Raw genomic sequence first — 22,140 nt, 5'->3', positions numbered from 1 at the left:
GATTGTCCGATAACGAAGAACTCCGGCACAGACGGAAAGATACTAAGGATCACTGCCGCAAGAGAGTCTACTCCGGCCCCACGTGAATGTAATTAAGGCGTTTCGTTGTAACAGACTTATAAACTGTTCAAAACTAGTGCAACTAGAGTCTTATCTTTTGCGAGATCCCTTCAGTAAAGGGATGCTAGTGCTGCGTATACTTGTCTTTTGTAGTATACCTTGTTCGTAGCAATAGTCTTGAAGTAAATCTAAAGTACTGTAACTCTGTTAAAGGTTGCATTGTTGTGTTTTGTCTGTAACGCCTTATGTTCAAATCTGATGTCTTTACTTCCAAGTAAGTTCGACATTATCGTACAAACTAGTGTCCATTCGATCCTCACAATACCAGTTCGTGCGTACATCTCTTTCTCCATAAACGTCTTTCTGGCGAAGCCGTCATTTCAGAACTCTGAAGTACTCAAGCATAGAGTACCTCATGCTTCTTATCCTTTCCAAAGAAATCTCAGCAAACCTCCACAGAGTACCACTCGTACAGTACGTCAAGTTCAATCCAAAGATCCATACGATTGATCTATCGCGGAAGGATGTATACACAATGGTGGTATATAATCAAGGTTCTACAGGTTTAGAATTGATGATTCCACTTTAACTTCTTTTCCTCGTGGGGATGTGAGCTTAAAGAAGAATCATTTATTCGACTACCTTTTCAATCTTAATTATATACGACTCGTATACACGAGACTGTGATTGATGAACCATGTATGAATTCTAATATGAACTTCAGGACGGAGACTGCCCAAGACTACGAGTAATCGCATTGTCATGCGAACAACTTAGAACCTAATATGACTCCTGTAACCAGATCGCCCTATAGCCTAACACCTAAGGAGATACAAGAACCGTCCCGACAACTTAACGACTGCTCAGCAACAGGATTGAAGACCAAGCTTGTAACGCCTGTGTTTCCGGGCTTGCCATTTTTAGCAATGTAATAGTCTAGGTTAACCTTTGTAACCCGTTTTTAAATAATAAGATTTTATTATTTGAGTATTATGTGTTTTGTGCTTAATTGCTTAATTATGTGGTTTGATTAATTAAGAATAAAAATAAGCGTCAAAATTAAAGTGTAAAATAAAACTAATATCTTTGAATAATGTTGTAGTAGTTGAAACGAGGTTTCCGAATATATATAGAACGCCCAAATCTGACATCGAATGAGGAAGTTATGATTTATCGAAGTTTCGGCTTAGCGGTGTGCAGCCCGAAATACTCGATTTGAGATTGAGCGGTTTTTTAGCCAAAGAAATCTAAACGAGGATCGAAGGTCTCGTTGTTGGTATCAAAGCGATAAAAAGTTAGGTGAGAACGGACGTCAAACGAAGAAGTTATGAATTTATAACAAAGTTTTTCTGTCGCGGCCTATTAAAAATAAATAATAAAAATAAATTCGAAATTAGCCGACGGAGTCTAAACGAAAGTTGTAGAGCGTAGTCTCACCTTCGCGTGCATATAAAGAACGTCGAAAACGGAGTTAGTATGAAGAAGATATGAATTTCCAAAGTTTATTAAATATTTTGTAATTAATTTTAATTGGAAACCGGTCTGATCCGAGGTACGCCCCGCGTACTCCGAAGTGTCGACACTCGCAGCAAGTGGCTCGGATGACGCATGCAATGACGATTTCGGAAGCAGTACGTGCCGCGTACTGCAGTACGCCCCGCGTACTCTGAGGCTCCAGCCTCCTATAAATAGGATCCGAAGGCAGCCGAGTCTTTTGTTCATTTTCTCTCTTCTCTCTCTCGTTTTGCATCGTTTTGCGTGTCAGAAATATCCCGAAGCCCCGATATCATTCTCGAGCCCCGAGGCAAGTCCCGAGATCCCGAAGATCCCGAGAAGTGCGGTTCCCGAGCCGAAGCTCTGCCCGCGAGAAGTTCGATTTTTGAAGAGATCTTCCAGATCTGCTGAGGATTACTACTTCTGCAAGTCGTAGTGCTGTCCGATCATCTTCTGATCAAGTGAGTGTATACTACCTTTCATAAACACGATAATAATACAAGTTTGGTTCGAGTGTATTAAGTATATTGTTGTTTATAAGTGTGAGTGTGTAGTTACCTTCTTCTAACACATAAATATTAAGTATTTTCTATAAAATACGTGCTATGTGTATAGTATATTGTTGTGTATATGTGTGAATGTGTATTCACTCTCTTCTATCTCATAGATATGATTTATTCTCTATGAGATATGTGTTATGTGTGTGTGTGCCTCATCTGTTATGCGGATTATGTGTTGATTAAAGCATGCTATACAGGTTTTCAAAACTATGTATAAAAATGTATATTTTATCTACTAATATGTTGGGTAGAACATGGGTAGATAGTTGGTGTGTAATAAACAGATGAGAGGCCTCATTGTTGTTTGATTTAGTCATCTAGCGGAGTTTAGATGACGACCATGGGCTATTCTAGACAGTCTTGTGGAAACATTAGCAGGTTCGCCACGTGTAGGTGTTAATGAACTTGGGTGTTCATTCGCTGTACTCCATCCCCCTCATGGTTGCCTTATTTGACTTATATTGCTGAGGTACCCCCGAAGCATGTGTTGTTACCCCGATGAAATATTCTTAGACTAGGTCCCTTATGTTAGTTGTTTCCACTCGACCATAAAGATGGCACCTTATCAAGCTTTGTATGGACAGAAGTGTCGTACGCCGTCTTGTTGGCTTGAGGCTGGGGAAAAGCAGTTTATGGGACTGGAGATGGTTCATCAAACTGCTGAAAAGTTGAAAATAATTCGGGAAAGAATGTTAGCAGCTCAAGATCGTCAAAAGAGCTATGCTGCCAAGAAGCGAAGACCGATGACTTTTGAAATTGGAGATTCGGTTTTGCTTAAAGTCTCGCCGTGGAAGGGACTTATAGGATTTGGAAAAAGGGGAAAGTTGAGTCCAAGGTTTATTGGACCGTTTAAAGTTCTTCAGAGGATTGGGAACCAAGCTTACAAGCTCGAATTACCCGAGGAACTAAATGGAATTCACAACACTTTTCATGTGTGTTATTTGAGGAAGTTCACGGGAGAAGTTCCCGATATAATTCCAATTTTTGAATTGAGAATTGATGAGAACAAAAGGTTGATCGAAGAACCAGAGGCAATTGTTGACCTAAAGACTAAGAAGTTGCAACGCAAAATGGTTGGGTTAGTGCTTGTCCAATGGAAACACACGAATAGGCCGAATCTCACCTGGGAGACGGAGAGTGACATGTTGAGTCGCTACCCGCATTTGTTTGTTGATGTGTGATTCCGGGGACAGAATCATTCTAAGGTGGAGAGAATTGTAACGCCTGTGTTTCTGGGCTTGCCATTTTTAGCAATGTAATAGTCTAGGTTAACCTTTGTAACCCGTTTTGAAATAATAAGATTTTATTATTTAAGTATTATGTGTTTTCTTCTTAATTGCTTAATTATGTGGTTTGATTAAATAAGAATAAAAATAAGCGTCAAAATTAAAGTGTAAAATAAACTTAATATCTTTGAATAATGTTCTAGTAGTTGAAACGAGGTTTCCGAATATATATAGAACGCCCAAATCTGACTTCGTATGAGGAAGTTATGATTTATTGAAATTTCGGCTTAGCGGTGTGCAGCCCGAAATACTCGATTTGAGATCGAGCGGTTTTTTAGCCGAAGAAATCTAAACGAGGATCGACGGTCTCGTTGTTGGTATCAAAGCGATAAAAAGTTAGGCGAGAACGGACGTCAAACGAAGAAGTTATGAACTTATAACAAAGTTTTTCTGTCGCGGCCTATTAAAAATAAATAATAAAAATAAATTCGAAATTAGCCGACGGAGTCTAAACGAAAGTTGTAGAGCGTAGTCTCACCTTCGCATGGATATATAAAGAACGTCGAAAACGGAGTTCGTATGAAGAAGATATGAATTTCCGAAGTTTATTAAATATTTTGTAATTAAATTTAATTGGAAATTCGGAAGCATTATCCGAGGACGAGTCACCGGTCTGATCCGAGGTACGCCCCGCGTACTCCGAAGTGTCGACACTCGCAGCAAGTGGCTCGGATGACACATGCAATGACGATTTCGGAAGCAGTACGCGCCGCGTACTGCAGTACGCCCCGCGTACTCCGAGGCTCCAGCCTCCTATAAATAGGATCCGAAGGCAGCCGAGTCTTTTGTTCATTTTCTCTCTTCTCTCTCCTGTTTTGCATCGTTTTGCGTGCCAAAAATATCCCGAAGCCACGGTATCATTCTTGAGCCCCGAGGCAAGTCCCGAGATCCCGAAGATCCCGAGAAGTGCGGTTCCCGAGCCGAAGCTCTGCCCGCGAGAAGTTCGATTTTTGAAGAGATCTTCCACATCTGCTGAGGATTACTACTTCTGCAAGTCGTAGTGCTGTCCAATCATCTTCTGATCAAGTGAGTGTATACTACCTTTCATAAACACGATAATAATACAAGTTTGGTTCGAGTGTATTAAGTATATTGTTGTTTATAAGTGTGAGTGTGTAGTTACCTTCTTCTAACACATAAATATTAAGTATTTTCTATAAAATACGTGCTATGTGTATAGTATATTGTTGTGTATATGTGTGAATGTGTATTCACTCTCTTCTATCTCATAGATATGATTTATTCTCTATGAGATATGTGTTATGTGTGTGTGTGCCTCATCTGTTATGCGGATTATGTGTTGATTAAAGCATGCTATACAGGTTTTCAAAACTATGTATAAAAATGTATATTTTATCTACTAATATGTTGGGTAGAACATGGGTAGATAGTTGGTGTGTAATAAACAGATGAGAGGCCTCGTTGTTGTTTGATTTAGTCATCTAGCGGAGTTTAGATGACGACCATGGGCTATTCTAGACAGTCTTGTGGAAACATTAGCAGGTTCGCCACCTGTAGGTGTTAATGAACTTGGGTGTTCATTCGCTGTACTCCATCCCCCTCATGGTTGCCTTATTTGACTTATATTGCTGAGGTACCCCCGAAGCATGTGTTGTCGCCCCGATGAAATATTCTTAGACTAGGTCCCTTATGTTAGTTGTTTTAGTGACATAAAGTGAGAATAACGGGAATGGGTAATTGGGTTATTGTTGGTTGGTGGAAATTAAATATGATTATTTATTGTGGGTTGAAAACCCTATATGCTCACCAGGCTCCCAAGCCTGACCCACTCAGTTTTATTTGTATTACAGGAAGTGGTGCAAGGGCATGAGATGGATGATCCATCAAATTGTTTTGTTTACAAGTCTGTATATGTATATATTTGTTGAATGACTTGTAATGTTATCGTTTATGCTTATTGGTCTGTATCGGAACATGACACCCCGAGTTTTGATTATATAATGAAAAATACATTTCTTTTATGAAATGCTTTGGTAAACATTGTTTTATCATGTTTTGTTTTTGGGAACAAATTCCGCAACTCTTTCAAATCAAAAGGATTTACTCTGAAAATATTTTAAAAGCATAAATGAAAAACGGTCTTTTCTGGCCAAGATTTTGGGGATGTCACAGTTGGTATCAGAGCATTAGTTTAAGCGAACTAGGAATTTGTAGGATTTCTAGACTTAAACTTAGAATGCTAAGTGAAATTTTGAGATGTGTGTCTGTTGTGTTTTAGACGCAAGCACTAGTATATTTTAGGGAAGTTGCCTAAAATGCTTTATGTGCTAAATGTTATATGTTGCCATATATGATATTATTTGTTCGGATCTATGGTCTGTTGCCGACCGGATCTAGAAACCTTATGTGTGTAGGATTCTAAGCGTATGTCTACGGTATTAGAACTAGCATGTAAACGTTTCGGTGTGATAAGGAAGATTTGAATATGTATCATGATTGAGGATCTAATTTCACCTTATTCAGTGTGTAGATCAAAATGGTGAGAACAAGAAGTGGAGTTGGAAATGCTGATGAAAACAGAAATCAACCACTAGTGATTGAACAAGTACCTGTCGTAGCAGCAGCACCTGAGCCAATAACCATGGCTGGTGTGCAAATGATGATTCAGACGATGTTGGATCGTCAGATGGATGAAACTAGACGGTTGCTTCAACAGAATCGTGAAGAACTGTCAATTCGTGTGGAGGAGCCTGAATTAAATGAAGGGTACTCGGAAGGTGGAAACTTCAGTGGGTCTATTGGTCAAGCCAACCCACCGATAGTTAGGCAAAACAACCATGATGGAAGGAATGATGGAATGGGATGCAGGTACAAGGACTTTCTAACTTGCAAACCATCGACCTTCAATGGAAAGGAGGATCCGATTGGGGTTATGGATTGGATCTCCGAAATGGAGTTAGCCTTTATGACTTGTGGCTGCAGAGGTAAGTTGCAAACTATCTATGCAGTGCGTCAATTCCGAGGTGGAGCCATTCGTTGGTGGAACACTCTAGGGAAGACGTTAAGCCCTAATGAGCCACTGCCATTGTCATGGGCAGAGTTCTTGGTGCAGTTCAGGCGCAAGTTCTGTTAGGCTCAAAATTTGTTGGAGTTGGAGAACAAGTTCCTGACATTGACGAAAGGCAGCATGTCAGTTGATGAATACACCAATAGCTTCACCGATAAGATGGAGTTTGCCTTGCGTATCGTCCCAGACGAGCTGACAAAGGGGGACCGGTATGCGAAGGGACTCCCATGGGAGTACGAGGTGCCAGTACGTCAGGCTCTTACTCTAGATGCAGCTATTTGGGCTGCCAAGTCTGTTGAGAACATGATAAAGGGAAGAACCACCGTCAAGGTTGAGGTTGGTGAGAAAAGGAAGCTTGAGGGAACATCTGGTTCCAGTAAGAAGAGCAAATTTTAGAAATCTGATTCGAAAAAGTTTGGAGGTAAAGGAGGCGAAGCGAAGTGGTGTGATAAGTGTAAGAAAAAGCACTTTGGGAAATGTAGTGAGGACGTGACCTGCTACAAGTGTGGAAAGATTGGACATTTTGCCAATGAATGTCCAAACAAAAAAAGGATGTGTTTTGGTTGTAATGAAGAGGGGCATATTTTGAAGGACTGTCCGAAGAAGAAGGAGGCAGCTAGGCCCAACATTCCACCAAAGCCGAAGGCGAGAGCCTTCCAGATGACACTCGAAGCTGCGAAAGATGAATCTGATGTCGCTTCATGTACCTTTCTCGTAAATGAATTACCTGCTCAAATTTTGTTTGATTCTGGAGCCAACTACTCCTTTATTTCGCATGAGTTTGGTAGAAAGCTAGCTTTGCCTGTTGATAGACTAGATGATGCTTTATTAGTCGAAGTAGCTAGTGGCAAGTTTGTACATGTTAGCCATCGTATGAAAGACATCTTAATCGAGCTTAATGGGAATAAATTTCACGAGGAATTATTGCCTATCGACCTTAATGGTTTCGACATCGTGTTGGGAATGGATTGGCTTAGCGCCAATGATGCCGAAATTTTATGCAAGAAGAAGATAGTTAAAGTAAACCCGCCTGGTAAGGATTCATTTATGGTGTATGGGGACAAACGCAGAGTAAATTCCGGAATCATTTCTCTAATGAAAGCCAGAAAGTGTTTGACCAAGGGATGTACATCATATTTAGCATTCATGATCGATGCTAAGAAGGAAAAGAAGGTGATGCAGAGTATTCCAGTGGTGTGTGATTATCCGGAAGTATTTCCCGAAGATCTTCCTGGATTGCCACCTGATAGACAAGTAGAGTTCAGAATAGACTTGTTACCAGGAACCACGCCAATAGCAAAAGCACCTTATCGATTAGCACCGACGGAGATGAAGGAGCTAATGATGCAACTTCAGGAGTTATCGGACAAAGGTTTCATTAGACCTAGTTCATCGCCCTGAGGAGCTCCGGTATTGTTCGTGAAGAAGAAAGATGGAAGTATGAGAATGTGCATCGATTACAGAGAGCTGAACAAGGCAACAATAAAGAATAGATATCCGTTGCTGAGGATTAATGACCTATTTGATCAATTTCAAGGTTCGAGCTATTTCTCGAAGATCGATCTAAGGTCAGGATATCATCAGCTAAAGGTAAGAGAGCAAGATATCGAGAAGACTGCATTCAGAACTAGATATGGGCACTACGAGTTCTTGGTTATGTCGTTTGGACTAACCAATGCTCCAGCAGCGTTCATGGATTTGATGAATAGGGTTTGTAATCCTTTCCTTGATAAATCTGTGATAGTGTTCATAGACGACATTCTGATTTACTCGAAAAGCCAGGAGGAGCATGGCAGACACTTGCGAGAAGTGTTAGAAGTTTTGAAGCAGGAGAAGCTGTATGTAAGGTTCTCCAAATGTGATTTTTGGATTCGTGAAGTCCAATTCTTGGGTCACGTGGTCAACCAAGAAGGGATAATGGTTGATCCAGCGAAGATCGAAGCTGTGATGAAGTGGGAACAACCGAAAAGTCCCACGGAGATTCGAAGCTTTTTAGGATTAGCCGGATATTACCGAAGGTTTATCCAAGGCTTTTCTTCGATTGCTACTCCATTGACAGCTTTAACCCACAAAGGAGCTACTTATGCTTGGATTGATAAGCATAAAGAAGCATTCGAGAAGTTAAAGAAGAAGCTATGGGAGGCACCGATACTTTCTCTACCCGATGAAGTTGAAGACTTTGCTGTTTATAGCGATGCGTCTGGGGTTGGATTGGGTTGTGTTTTGACCCAAAGAGAAAAGGTGATAGCATATGCGTCTCGACAGCTGAAGGAGCATGAAAAGAATTACCTGACTCATGATTTGGAGTTGGCAGCGGTAGTTTTCGCTCTAAAAATATGGAGGCATTACCTCTATGGCACGAAGTGCAAACTTTTCACTAATCATAAGAGTCTCCAATATCTCTTTAATCAGAAAGAATTGAATATGAGGCAACGACGCTGGCTAGAGTTACTTACGGACTACGACTGTGAGATACTTTACCACCCCGGTAAAGCTAATGTTGTTGCTGATGCTGTCAGTCGGAAAGTCAATCTTGAAAGGAAAAGGCCAAGAGCGTTGAGAATTGAAGTTATCTCGACCATTGTGGAAAGTATAAAGAAAGCTCAAGAGGAAGCTTCTGAAAAGAATGACCGAAAGGAGGAACGTCTGGGCAAAACGTTGGTGTTCGGTGTAAACAGTCACGGACTGAAGGTGTTCCAAGATCGTATTTGGGTACCTAAGTCAGGAGGAATTAGGGATCTTCTGATGGAAGAAGCTCACAAGACCATGTACTCGATTCATCCCGGTAGCACTAAAATGTATAGGGACCTGAAACCCTACTACTGGTGGCTGACGATGAAGCTTGATGTTGCAAAGTATGTGGCTGAGTGTGTGACTTGTGCGAGAGTCAAGACACAACATCAGAAACCTTACGGGAGTTTAGAACCATTGCCTGTGCCTATGGGTAAGTGGGAAGACATTGCTATGGACTTTGTCACTAAACTGCCCAGAATAGAGAATGGTCACGATATGATTTGGGTGGTCGTTGATCGATTCACTAAGAGTGCGCATTTCATAGCAGCCAAGGAGAAATGGTCTATGGAAAAGCTTGCAAATTCTTACGTGAGGGAAATTGTGAGGCTTCACGGTGTTCCGTTAACGATTGTATCGGATCGTGATAGTCGTTTCACCTCAAGGTTTTGGAAAAGTCTACAAGAGGAATTGGGTACCAAGTTATGTTTAAGCACAGCTTACCATCCGCAGACTGATGGTCAGAGTGAAAGAACAATACAAACACTTGAAGATATGCTGAGAGCATGTACCTTGGAATTCCTAGGTAATTGGGATGAACATTTACCTTTGGTAGAATTTTCCTATAATAATAGTTTCCACTCGACCATAAAGATGGCACCTTATCAAGCTTTGTATGGACAGAAGTGTCGTACGCCGTCTTGTTGGCTTGAGGCTGGGGAAAAGCAGTTTATGGGACTGGAGATGGTTCATCAAACTGCTGAAAAGTTGAAAATAATTCGGGAAAGAATGTTAGCAGCTCAAGATCGTCAAAAGAGCTATGCTGCCAAGAAGCGAAGACCGATGACTTTTGAAATTGGAGATTCGGTTTTGCTTAAAGTCTCGCCGTGGAAGGGACTTATAGGATTTGGAAAAAGGGGAAAGTTGAGTCCAAGGTTTATTGGACCGTTTAAAGTTCTTCAGAGGATTGGGAACCAAGCTTACAAGCTCGAATTACCCGAGGAACTAAATGGAATTCACAACACTTTTCATGTGTGTTATTTGAGGAAGTTCACGGGAGAAGTTCCCGATATAATTCCAATTTTTGAATTGAGAATTGATGAGAACAAAAGGTTGATCGAAGAACCAGAGGCAATTGTTGACCTAAAGACTAAGAAGTTGCAACGCAAAATGGTTGGGTTAGTGCTTGTCCAATGGAAACACACGAATAGGCCGAATCTCACCTGGGAGACGGAGAGTGACATGTTGAGTCGCTACCCGCATTTGTTTGTTGATGTGTGATTCCGGGGACAGAATCATTCTAAGGTGGAGAGAATTGTAACGCCTGTGTTTCTGGGCTTGCCATTTTTAGCAATGTAATAGTCTAGGTTAACCTTTGTAACCCGTTTTGAAATAATAAGATTTTATTATTTAAGTATTATGTGTTTTCTGATTAATTGCTTAATTATGTGGTTTGATTAATTAAGAATAAAAATAAGCGTCAAAATTAAAGTGTAAAATAAACTTAATATCTTTGAATAATGTTCTAGTAGTTGAAACGAGGTTTCCGAATATATATAGAACGCCCAAATCTGACTTCGTATGAGGAAGTTATGATTTATCGAAGTTTCGGCTTAGCGGTGTGCAGCCCGAAATACTCGATTTGAGATCGAGCGGTTTTTTAGCCGAAGAAATCTAAACGAGGATCGACGGTCTCGTTGTTGGTATCAAAGCGATAAAAAGTTAGGCGAGAACGGACGTCAAACGAAGAAGTTATGAACTTATAACAAAGTTTTTCTGTCGCGGCCTATTAAAAATAAATAATAAAAATAAATTCGAAATTAGCCGACGGAGTCTAAACGAAAGTTGTAGAGCGTAGTCTCACCTTCGCATGGATATATAAAGAACGTCGAAAACGGAGTTCGTATGAAGAAGATATGAATTTCCGAAGTTTATTAAATATTTTGTAATTAAATTTAATTGGAAATTCGGAAGCATTATCCGAGGACGAGTCACCGGTCTGATTCGAGGTACGCCCCGCGTACTCGTGTACGCCCCGCGTACTCCGAAGTGTCGACACTCGCAGCAAGTGGCTCGGATGACACATGCAATGACGATTTCGGAAGCAGTACGCGCCGCGTACTGCAGTACGCCCCGCGTACTCCGAGGCTCCAGCCTCCTATAAATAGGATCCGAAGGCAGCCGAGTCTTTTGTTCATTTTCTCTCTTCTCTCTCCTGTTTTGCATCGTTTTGCGTGCCAAAAATATCCCGAAGCCACGGTATCATTCTTGAGCCCCGAGGCAAGTCCCGAGATCCCGAAGATCCCGAGAAGTGCGGTTCCCGAGCCGAAGCTCTGCCCGCGAGAAGTTCGATTTTTGAAGAGATCTTCCAGATCTGCTGAGGATTACTACTTCTGCAAGTCGTAGTGTTGTCCAATCATCTTCTGATCAAGTGAGTGTATACTACCTTTCATAAACACGATAATAATACAAGTTTGGTTCGAGTGTATTAAGTATATTGTTGTTTATAAGTGTGAGTGTGTAGTTACCTTCTTCTAACACATAAATATTAAGTATTTTCTATAAAATACGTGCTATGTGTATAGTATATTGTTGTGTATATGTGTGAATGTGTATTCACTCTCTTCTATCTCATAGATATGATTTATTCTCTATGAGATATGTGTTATGTGTGTGTGTGCCTCATCTGTTATGCGGATTATGTGTTGATTAAAGCATGCTATACAGGTTTTCAAAACTATGTATAAAAATGTATATTTTATCTACTAATATGTTGGGTAGAACATGGGTAGATAGTTGGTGTGTAATAAACAGATGAGAGGCCTCGTTGTTGTTTGATTTAGTCATCTAGCGGAGTTTATATGACGACCATGGGCTATTCTAGACAGTCTTGTGGAAACATTAGCAGGTTCGCCACCTGTAGGTGTTAATGAACTTGGGTGTTCATTCGCTGTACTCCATCCCCCTCATGGTTGCCTTATTTGACTTATATTGCTGAGGTACCCCCGAAGCATGTGTTGTCGCCCCGATGAAATATTCTTAGACTAGGTCCCTTATGTTAGTTGTTTTAGTGACATAAAGTGAGAATAACGGGAATGGGTAATTGGGTTATTGTTGGTTGGTGGAAATTAAATATGATTATTTATTGTGGGTTGAAAACCCTATATGCTCACCAGGCTCCCAAGCCTGACCCACTCAGTTTTATTTGTATTACAGGAAGTGGTGCAAGGGCATGAGATGGATGATCCATCAAATTGTTTTGTTTACAAGTCTGTATATGTATATATTTGTTGAATGACTTGTAATGTTATCGTTTATGCTTATTGGTCTGTATCGGAACATGACACCCCCAGTTTTGATTATATAATGAAAAATACATTTCTTTTATGAAATGCTTTGGTAAACATTGTTTTATCATGTTTTGTTTTTGGGAACAAATTCCGCAACTCTTTCAAATCAAAAGGATTTACTCTGAAAATATTTTAAAAGCATAAATGAAAAACGGTCTTTTCTGGCCAAGATTTTGGGGATGTCACAGTTGGTATCAGAGCATTAGTTTAAGCGAACTAGGAATTTGTAGGATTTCTAGACTTAAACTTAGAATGCTAAGTGAAATTTTGAGATGTGTGTCTGTTGTGTTTTAGACGCAAGCACTAGTATATTTTAGGGAAGTTGCCTAAAATGCTTTATGTGCTAAATGTTATATGTTGCCATATATGATATTATTTGTTCGGATCTATGGTCTGTTGCCGACCGGATCTAGAAACCTTATGTGTGTAGGATTCTAAGCGTATGTCTACGGTATTAGAACTAGCATGTAAACGTTTCGGTGTGATAAGGAAGATTTGAATATCTATCATGATTGAGGATCTAATTTCACCTTATTCGGTGTGTAGATCAAAATGGTGAGAACAAGAAGTGGAGTTGGAAATGCTGATGAAAACAGAAATCAACCACTAGTGATTGAACAAGTACCTGTCGTAGCAGCAGCACCTGAGCCAATAACCATGGCTGGTGTGCAAATGATGATTCAGACGATGTTGGATCGTCAGATGGATGAAACTAGACGGTTGCTTCAACATAATCGTGGAGAACTGTCAATTCGTGTGGAGGAGCCTGAATTAAATGAAGGGTACTCGGAAGGTGGAAACTTCAGTGGGTCTATTGGTCAAGCCAACCCACCGATAGTTAGGCAAAACAACCATGATGGAAGGAATGATGGAATGGGATGCAGGTACAAGGACTTTCTAACTTGCAAACCATCGACCTTCAATGGAAAGGAGGATCCGATTGGGGTTATGGATTGGATCTCCGAAATGGAGTTAGCCTTTATGACTTGTGGCTGCAGAGGTAAGTTGCAAACTATCTATGCAGTGCGTCAATTCCGAGGTGGAGCCGTTCGTTGGTGGAACACTCTAGGGAAGACGTTAAGCCCTAATGAGCCACTGCCATTGTCATGGGCAGAGTTCTTGGTGCAGTTCAGGCGCAAGTTCTGTTCGGCTCAAAATTTGTTGGAGTTGGAGAACAAGTTCCTGACATTGACGAAAGGCAGCATGTCAGTTGATGAATACACCAATAGCTTCACCGATAAGATGGAGTTTGCCTTGCGTATCGTCCCAGACGAGCTGACAAAGGGGGACCGGTATGCGAAGGGACTCCCATGGGAGTACGAGGTGCCAGTACGTCAGGCTCTTACTCTAGATGCAGCTATTTGGGCTGCCAAGTCTGTTGAGAACATGATAAAGGGAAGAACCACCGTCAAGGTTGAGGTTGGTGAGAAAAGGAAGCTTGAGGGAACATCTGGTTCCAGTAAGAAGAGCAAATTTTAGAAATCTGATTCGAAAAAGTTTGGAGGTAAAGGAGGCGAAGCGAAGTGGTGTGATAAGTGTAAGAAAAAGCACTTTGGGAAATGTAGTGAGGATGTGACCTGCTACAAGTGTGGAAAGATTGGACATTTTGCCAATGAATGTCCAAACAAAAAAAGGATGTGTTTTGGTTGTAATGAAGAGGGGCATATTTTGAAGGACTGTCCGAAGAAGAAGGAGGCAGCTAGGCCCAACATTCCACCAAAGCCGAAGGCGAGAGCCTTCCAGATGACACTCGAAGCTGCGAAAGATGAATCTGATGTCGCTTCATGTACCTTTCTCGTAAATGAATTACCTGCTCAAATTTTGTTTGATTCTGGAGCCAACTACTCCTTTATTTCGCATGAGTTTGGTAGAAAGCTAGCTTTGCCTGTTGATAGACTAGATGATGCTTTATTAGTCGAAGTAGCTAGTGGCAAGTTTGTACATGTTAGCCATCGTATGAAAGACATCTTAATCGAGCTTAATGGGAATAAATTTCACGAGGAATTATTGCCTATCGACCTTAATGGTTTCGACATCGTGTTGGGAATGGATTGGCTTAGCGCCAATGATGCCGAAATTTTATGCAAGAAGAAGATAGTTAAAGTAAACCCGCCTGGTAAGGATTCATTTATGGTGTATGGGGACAAACGCAGAGTAAATTCCGGAATCATTTCTCTAATGAAAGCCAGAAAGTGTTTGACCAAGGGATGTACATCATATTTAGCATTCATGATCGATGCTAAGAAGGAAAAGAAGGTGATGCAGAGTATTCTAGTGGTGTGTGATTATCCGGAAGTATTTCCCGAAGATCTTCCTGGATTGCCACCTGATAGACAAGTAGAGTTCAGAATAGACTTGTTACCAGGAACCACGCCAATAGCAAAAGCACCTTATCGATTAGCACCGACGGAGATGAAGGAGCTAATGATGCAACTTCAGGAGTTATTGGACAAAGGTTTCATTAGACCTAGTTCATCGCCCTGGGGAGCTCCGGTATTGTTCGTGAAGAAGAAAGATGGAAGTATGAGAATGTGCATCGATTACAGAGAGCTGAACAAGGCAACAATAAAGAATAGATATCCGTTGCTGAGGATTAATGACCTATTTGATCAATTACAAGGTTCGAGCTATTTCTCGAAGATCGATCTAAGGTCAGGATATCATCAGCTAAAGGTAAGAGAGCAAGATATCGAGAAGACTGCATTCAGAACTAGATATGGGTACTACGAGTTCTTGGTTATGTCGTTTGGACTAACCAATGCTCCAGCAGCGTTCATGGATTTGATGAATAGGGTTTGTAATCCTTTCCTTGATAAATCCGTGATAGTGTTCATAGACGACATTCTGATTTACTCGAAAAGCCAGGAGGAGCATGGCAGACACTTGCGAGAAGTGTTAGAAGTTTTGAAGCAGGAGAAGCTGTATGTAAGGTTCTCCAAATGTGATTTTTGGATTCGTGAAGTCCAATTCTTGGGTCACGTGGTCAACCAAGAAGGGATAATGGTTGATCCAGCGAAGATCGAAGCTGTGATGAAGTGGGAACAACCGAAAAGTCCCACGGAGATTCGAAGCTTTTTAGGATTAGCCGGATATTACCGAAGGTTTATCCAAGGCTTTTCTTCGATTGCTACTCCATTGACAGCTTTAACCCACAAAGGAGCTACTTATGCTTGGATTGATAAGCATAAAGAAGCATTCGAGAAGTTAAAGAAGAAGCTATGGGAGGCACCGATACTTTCTCTACCCGATGAAGTTGAAGACTTTGCTGTTTATAGCGATGCGTCTGGGGTTGGATTGGGTTGTGTTTTGACCCAAAGAGAAAAGGTGATAGCATATGCGTCTCGACAGCTGAAGGAGCATGAAAAGAATTACCTGACTCATGATTTGGAGTTGGCAGCGGTAGTTTTCGCTCTAAAAATATGGAGGCATTACCTCTATGGCACGAAGTGCAAACTTTTCACTAATCATAAGAGTCTCCAATATCTCTTTAATCAGAAAGAATTGAATATGAGGCAACGACGCTGGCTAGAGTTACTTACGGACTACGACTGTGAGATACTTTACCACCCCGGTAAAGCTAATGTTGTTGCTGATGCTGTCAGTCGGAAAGTCAATCTTGAAAGGAAAAGGCCAAGAGCGTTGAGAATTGAAGTTATCTCGACCATTGTGGAAAGTATAAAGAAAGCTCAAGAGGAAGCTTCTGAAAAGAATGACCGAAAGGAGGAACGTCTGGGCAAAACGTTGGTGTTCGGTGTAAACAGTCACGGACTGAAGGTGTTCCAAGATCGTATTTGGGTACCTAAGTCAGGAGGAATTAGGGATCTTCTGATGGAAGAAGCTCACAAGACCATGTACTCGATTCATCCCGGTAGCACTAAAATGTATAGGGACCTGAAACCCTACTACTGGTGGCTGACGATGAAGCTTGATGTTGCAAAGTATGTGGCTGAGTGTGTGACTTGTGCGAGAGTCAAGACACAACATCAGAAACCTTACGGGAGTTTAGAACCATTGCCTGTGCCTATGGGTAAGTGGGAAGACATTGCTATGGACTTTGTCACTAAACTGCCCAGAATAGAGAATGGTCACGATATGATTTGGGTGGTCGTTGATCGATTCACTAAGAGTGCGCATTTCATAGCAGCCAAGGAGAAATGGTCTATGGAAAAGCTTGCAAATTCTTACGTGAGGGAAATTGTGAGGCTTCACGGTGTTCCGTTAACGATTGTATCGGATCGTGATAGTCGTTTCACCTCAAGGTTTTGGAAAAGTCTACAAGAGGAATTGGGTACCAAGTTATGTTTAAGCACAGCTTACCATCCGCAGACTGATGGTCAGAGTAAAAGAACAATACAAACACTTGAAGATATGCTGAGAGCATGTACCTTGGAATTCCTAGGTAATTGGGATGAACATTTACCTTTGGTAGAATTTTCCTATAATAATAGTTTCCACTCGACCATAAAGATGGCACCTTATCAAGCTTTGTATGGACAGAAGTGTCGTACGCCGTCTTGTTGGCTTGAGGCTGGGGAAAAGCAGTTTATGGGACTGGAGATGGTTCATCAAACTGCTGAAAAGTTGAAAATAATTCGGGAAAGAATGTTAGCAGCTCAAGATCGTCAAAAGAGCTATGCTGCCAAGAAGCGAAGACCGATGACTTTTGAAATTGGAGATTCGGTTTTGCTTAAAGTCTCGCCGTGGAAGGGACTTATAGGATTTGGAAAAAGGGGAAAGTTGAGTCCAAGGTTTATTGGACCGTTTAAAGTTCTTCAGAGGATTGGGAACCAAGCTTACAAGCTCGAATTACCCGAGGAACTAAATGGAATTCACAACACTTTTCATGTGTGTTATTTGAGGAAGTTCACGGGAGAAGTTCCCGATATAATTCCAATTTTTGAATTGAGAATTGATGAGAACAAAAGGTTGATCGAAGAACCAGAGGCAATTGTTGACCTAAAGACTAAGAAGTTGCAACGCAAAATGGTTGGGTTAGTGCTTGTCCAATGGAAACACACGAATAGGCCGAATCTCACCTGGGAGACGGAGAGTGACATGTTGAGTCGCTACCCGCATTTGTTTGTTGATGTGTGATTCCGGGGACAGAATCATTCTAAGGTGGAGAGAATTGTAACGCCTGTGTTTCTGGGCTTGCCATTTTTAGCAATGTAATAGTCTAGGTTAACCTTTGTAACCCGTTTTGAAATAATAAGATTTTATTATTTAAGTATTATGTGTTTTCTGATTAATTGCTTAATTATGTGGTTTGATTAATTAAGAATAAAAATAAGCGTCAAAATTAAAGTGTAAAATAAACTTAATATCTTTGAATAATGTTCTAGTAGTTGAAACGAGGTTTCCGAATATATATAGAACGCCCAAATCTGACTTCGTATGAGGAAGTTATGATTTATCGAAGTTTCGGCTTAGCGGTGTGCAGCCCGAAATACTCGATTTGAGATCGAGCGGTTTTTTAGCCGAAGAAATCTAAACGAGGATCGACGGTCTCGTTGTTGGTATCAAAGCGATAAAAAGTTAGGCGAGAACGGACGTCAAACGAAGAAGTTATGAACTTATAACAAAGTTTTTCTGTCGCGGCCTATTAAAAATAAATAATAAAAATAAATTCGAAATTAGCCGACGGAGTCTAAACGAAAGTTGTAGAGCGTAGTCTCACCTTCGCATGGATATATAAAGAACGTCGAAAACGGAGTTCGTATGAAGAAGATATGAATTTCCGAAGTTTATTAAATATTTTGTAATTAAATTTAATTGGAAATTCGGAAGCATTATCCGAGGACGAGTCACCGGTCTGATTCGAGGTACGCCCCGCGTACTCGTGTACGCCCCGCGTACTCCGAAGTGTCGACACTCGCAGCAAGTGGCTCGGATGACACATGCAATGACGATTTCGGAAGCAGTACGCGCCGCGTACTGCAGTACGCCCCGCGTACTCCGAGGCTCCAGCCTCCTATAAATAGGATCCGAAGGCAGCCGAGTCTTTTGTTCATTTTCTCTCTTCTCTCTCCTGTTTTGCATCGTTTTGCGTGCCAAAAATATCCCGAAGCCACGGTATCATTCTTGAGCCCCGAGGCAAGTCCCGAGATCCCGAAGATCCCGAGAAGTGCGGTTCCCGAGCCGAAGCTCTGCCCGCGAGAAGTTCGATTTTTGAAGAGATCTTCCAGATCTGCTGAGGATTACTACTTCTGCAAGTCGTAGTGTTGTCCAATCATCTTCTGATCAAGTGAGTGTATACTACCTTTCATAAACACGATAATAATACAAGTTTGGTTCGAGTGTATTAAGTATATTGTTGTTTATAAGTGTGAGTGTGTAGTTACCTTCTTCTAACACATAAATATTAAGTATTTTCTATAAAATACGTGCTATGTGTATAGTATATTGTTGTGTATATGTGTGAATGTGTATTCACTCTCTTCTATCTCATAGATATGATTTATTCTCTATGAGATATGTGTTATGTGTGTGTGTGCCTCATCTGTTATGCGGATTATGTGTTGATTAAAGCATGCTATACAGGTTTTCAAAACTATGTATAAAAATGTATATTTTATCTACTAATATGTTGGGTAGAACATGGGTAGATAGTTGGTGTGTAATAAACAGATGAGAGGCCTCGTTGTTGTTTGATTTAGTCATCTAGCGGAGTTTATATGACGACCATGGGCTATTCTAGACAGTCTTGTGGAAACATTAGCAGGTTCGCCACCTGTAGGTGTTAATGAACTTGGGTGTTCATTCGCTGTACTCCATCCCCCTCATGGTTGCCTTATTTGACTTATATTGCTGAGGTACCCCCGAAGCATGTGTTGTCGCCCCGATGAAATATTCTTAGACTAGGTCCCTTATGTTAGTTGTTTTAGTGACATAAAGTGAGAATAACGGGAATGGGTAATTGGGTTATTGTTGGTTGGTGGAAATTAAATATGATTATTTATTGTGGGTTGAAAACCCTATATGCTCACCAGGCTCCCAAGCCTGACCCACTCAGTTTTATTTGTATTACAGGAAGTGGTGCAAGGGCATGAGATGGATGATCCATCAAATTGTTTTGTTTACAAGTCTGTATATGTATATATTTGTTGAATGACTTGTAATGTTATCGTTTATGCTTATTGGTCTGTATCGGAACATGACACCCCCAGTTTTGATTATATAATGAAAAATACATTTCTTTTATGAAATGCTTTGGTAAACATTGTTTTATCATGTTTTGTTTTTGGGAACAAATTCCGCAACTCTTTCAAATCAAAAGGATTTACTCTGAAAATATTTTAAAAGCATAAATGAAAAACGGTCTTTTCTGGCCAAGATTTTGGGGATGTCACAGTTGGTATCAGAGCATTAGTTTAAGCGAACTAGGAATTTGTAGGATTTCTAGACTTAAACTTAGAATGCTAAGTGAAATTTTGAGATGTGTGTCTGTTGTGTTTTAGACGCAAGCACTAGTATATTTTAGGGAAGTTGCCTAAAATGCTTTATGTGCTAAATGTTATATGTTGCCATATATGATATTATTTGTTCGGATCTATGGTCTGTTGCCGACCGGATCTAGAAACCTTATGTGTGTAGGATTCTAAGCGTATGTCTACGGTATTAGAACTAGCATGTAAACGTTTCGGTGTGATAAGGAAGATTTGAATATCTATCATGATTGAGGATCTAATTTCACCTTATTCGGTGTGTAGATCAAAATGGTGAGAACAAGAAGTGGAGTTGGAAATGCTGATGAAAACAGAAATCAACCACTAGTGATTGAACAAGTACCTGTCGTAGCAGCAGCACCTGAGCCAATAACCATGGCTGGTGTGCAAATGATGATTCAGACGATGTTGGATCGTCAGATGGATGAAACTAGACGGTTGCTTCAACATAATCGTGGAGAACTGTCAATTCGTGTGGAGGAGCCTGAATTAAATGAAGGGTACTCGGAAGGTGGAAACTTCAGTGGGTCTATTGGTCAAGCCAACCCACCGATAGTTAGGCAAAACAACCATGATGGAAGGAATGATGGAATGGGATGCAGGTACAAGGACTTTCTAACTTGCAAACCATCGACCTTCAATGGAAAGGAGGATCCGATTGGGGTTATGGATTGGATCTCCGAAATGGAGTTAGCCTTTATGACTTGTGGCTGCAGAGGTAAGTTGCAAACTATCTATGCAGTGCGTCAATTCCGAGGTGGAGCCGTTCGTTGGTGGAACACTCTAGGGAAGACGTTAAGCCCTAATGAGCCACTGCCATTGTCATGGGCAGAGTTCTTGGTGCAGTTCAGGCGCAAGTTCTGTTCGGCTCAAAATTTGTTGGAGTTGGAGAACAAGTTCCTGACATTGACGAAAGGCAGCATGTCAGTTGATGAATACACCAATAGCTTCACCGATAAGATGGAGTTTGCCTTGCGTATCGTCCCAGACGAGCTGACAAAGGGGGACCGGTATGCGAAGGGACTCCCATGGGAGTACGAGGTGCCAGTACGTCAGGCTCTTACTCTAGATGCAGCTATTTGGGCTGCCAAGTCTGTTGAGAACATGATAAAGGGAAGAACCACCGTCAAGGTTGAGGTTGGTGAGAAAAGGAAGCTTGAGGGAACATCTGGTTCCAGTAAGAAGAGCAAATTTTAGAAATCTGATTCGAAAAAGTTTGGAGGTAAAGGAGGCGAAGCGAAGTGGTGTGATAAGTGTAAGAAAAAGCACTTTGGGAAATGTAGTGAGGATGTGACCTGCTACAAGTGTGGAAAGATTGGACATTTTGCCAATGAATGTCCAAACAAAAAAAGGATGTGTTTTGGTTGTAATGAAGAGGGGCATATTTTGAAGGACTGTCCGAAGAAGAAGGAGGCAGCTAGGCCCAACATTCCACCAAAGCCGAAGGCGAGAGCCTTCCAGATGACACTCGAAGCTGCGAAAGATGAATCTGATGTCGCTTCATGTACCTTTCTCGTAAATGAATTACCTGCTCAAATTTTGTTTGATTCTGGAGCCAACTACTCCTTTATTTCGCATGAGTTTGGTAGAAAGCTAGCTTTGCCTGTTGATAGACTAGATGATGCTTTATTAGTCGAAGTAGCTAGTGGCAAGTTTGTACATGTTAGCCATCGTATGAAAGACATCTTAATCGAGCTTAATGGGAATAAATTTCACGAGGAATTATTGCCTATCGACCTTAATGGTTTCGACATCGTGTTGGGAATGGATTGGCTTAGCGCCAATGATGCCGAAATTTTATGCAAGAAGAAGATAGTTAAAGTAAACCCGCCTGGTAAGGATTCATTTATGGTGTATGGGGACAAACGCAGAGTAAATTCCGGAATCATTTCTCTAATGAAAGCCAGAAAGTGTTTGACCAAGGGATGTACATCATATTTAGCATTCATGATCGATGCTAAGAAGGAAAAGAAGGTGATGCAGAGTATTCTAGTGGTGTGTGATTATCCGGAAGTATTTCCCGAAGATCTTCCTGGATTGCCACCTGATAGACAAGTAGAGTTCAGAATAGACTTGTTACCAGGAACCACGCCAATAGCAAAAGCACCTTATCGATTAGCACCGACGGAGATGAAGGAGCTAATGATGCAACTTCAGGAGTTATTGGACAAAGGTTTCATTAGACCT

This window comes from Lactuca serriola, chromosome 1 (assembly GCF_051521515.1).
Source record: "Lactuca serriola cultivar US96UC23 chromosome 1, Lser_US96UC23_V15, whole genome shotgun sequence".
In the NCBI taxonomy this organism is placed as follows: domain Eukaryota; kingdom Viridiplantae; phylum Streptophyta; class Magnoliopsida; order Asterales; family Asteraceae; genus Lactuca; species Lactuca serriola.
Note: the sequence above shows the minus strand (reverse complement) of the source record.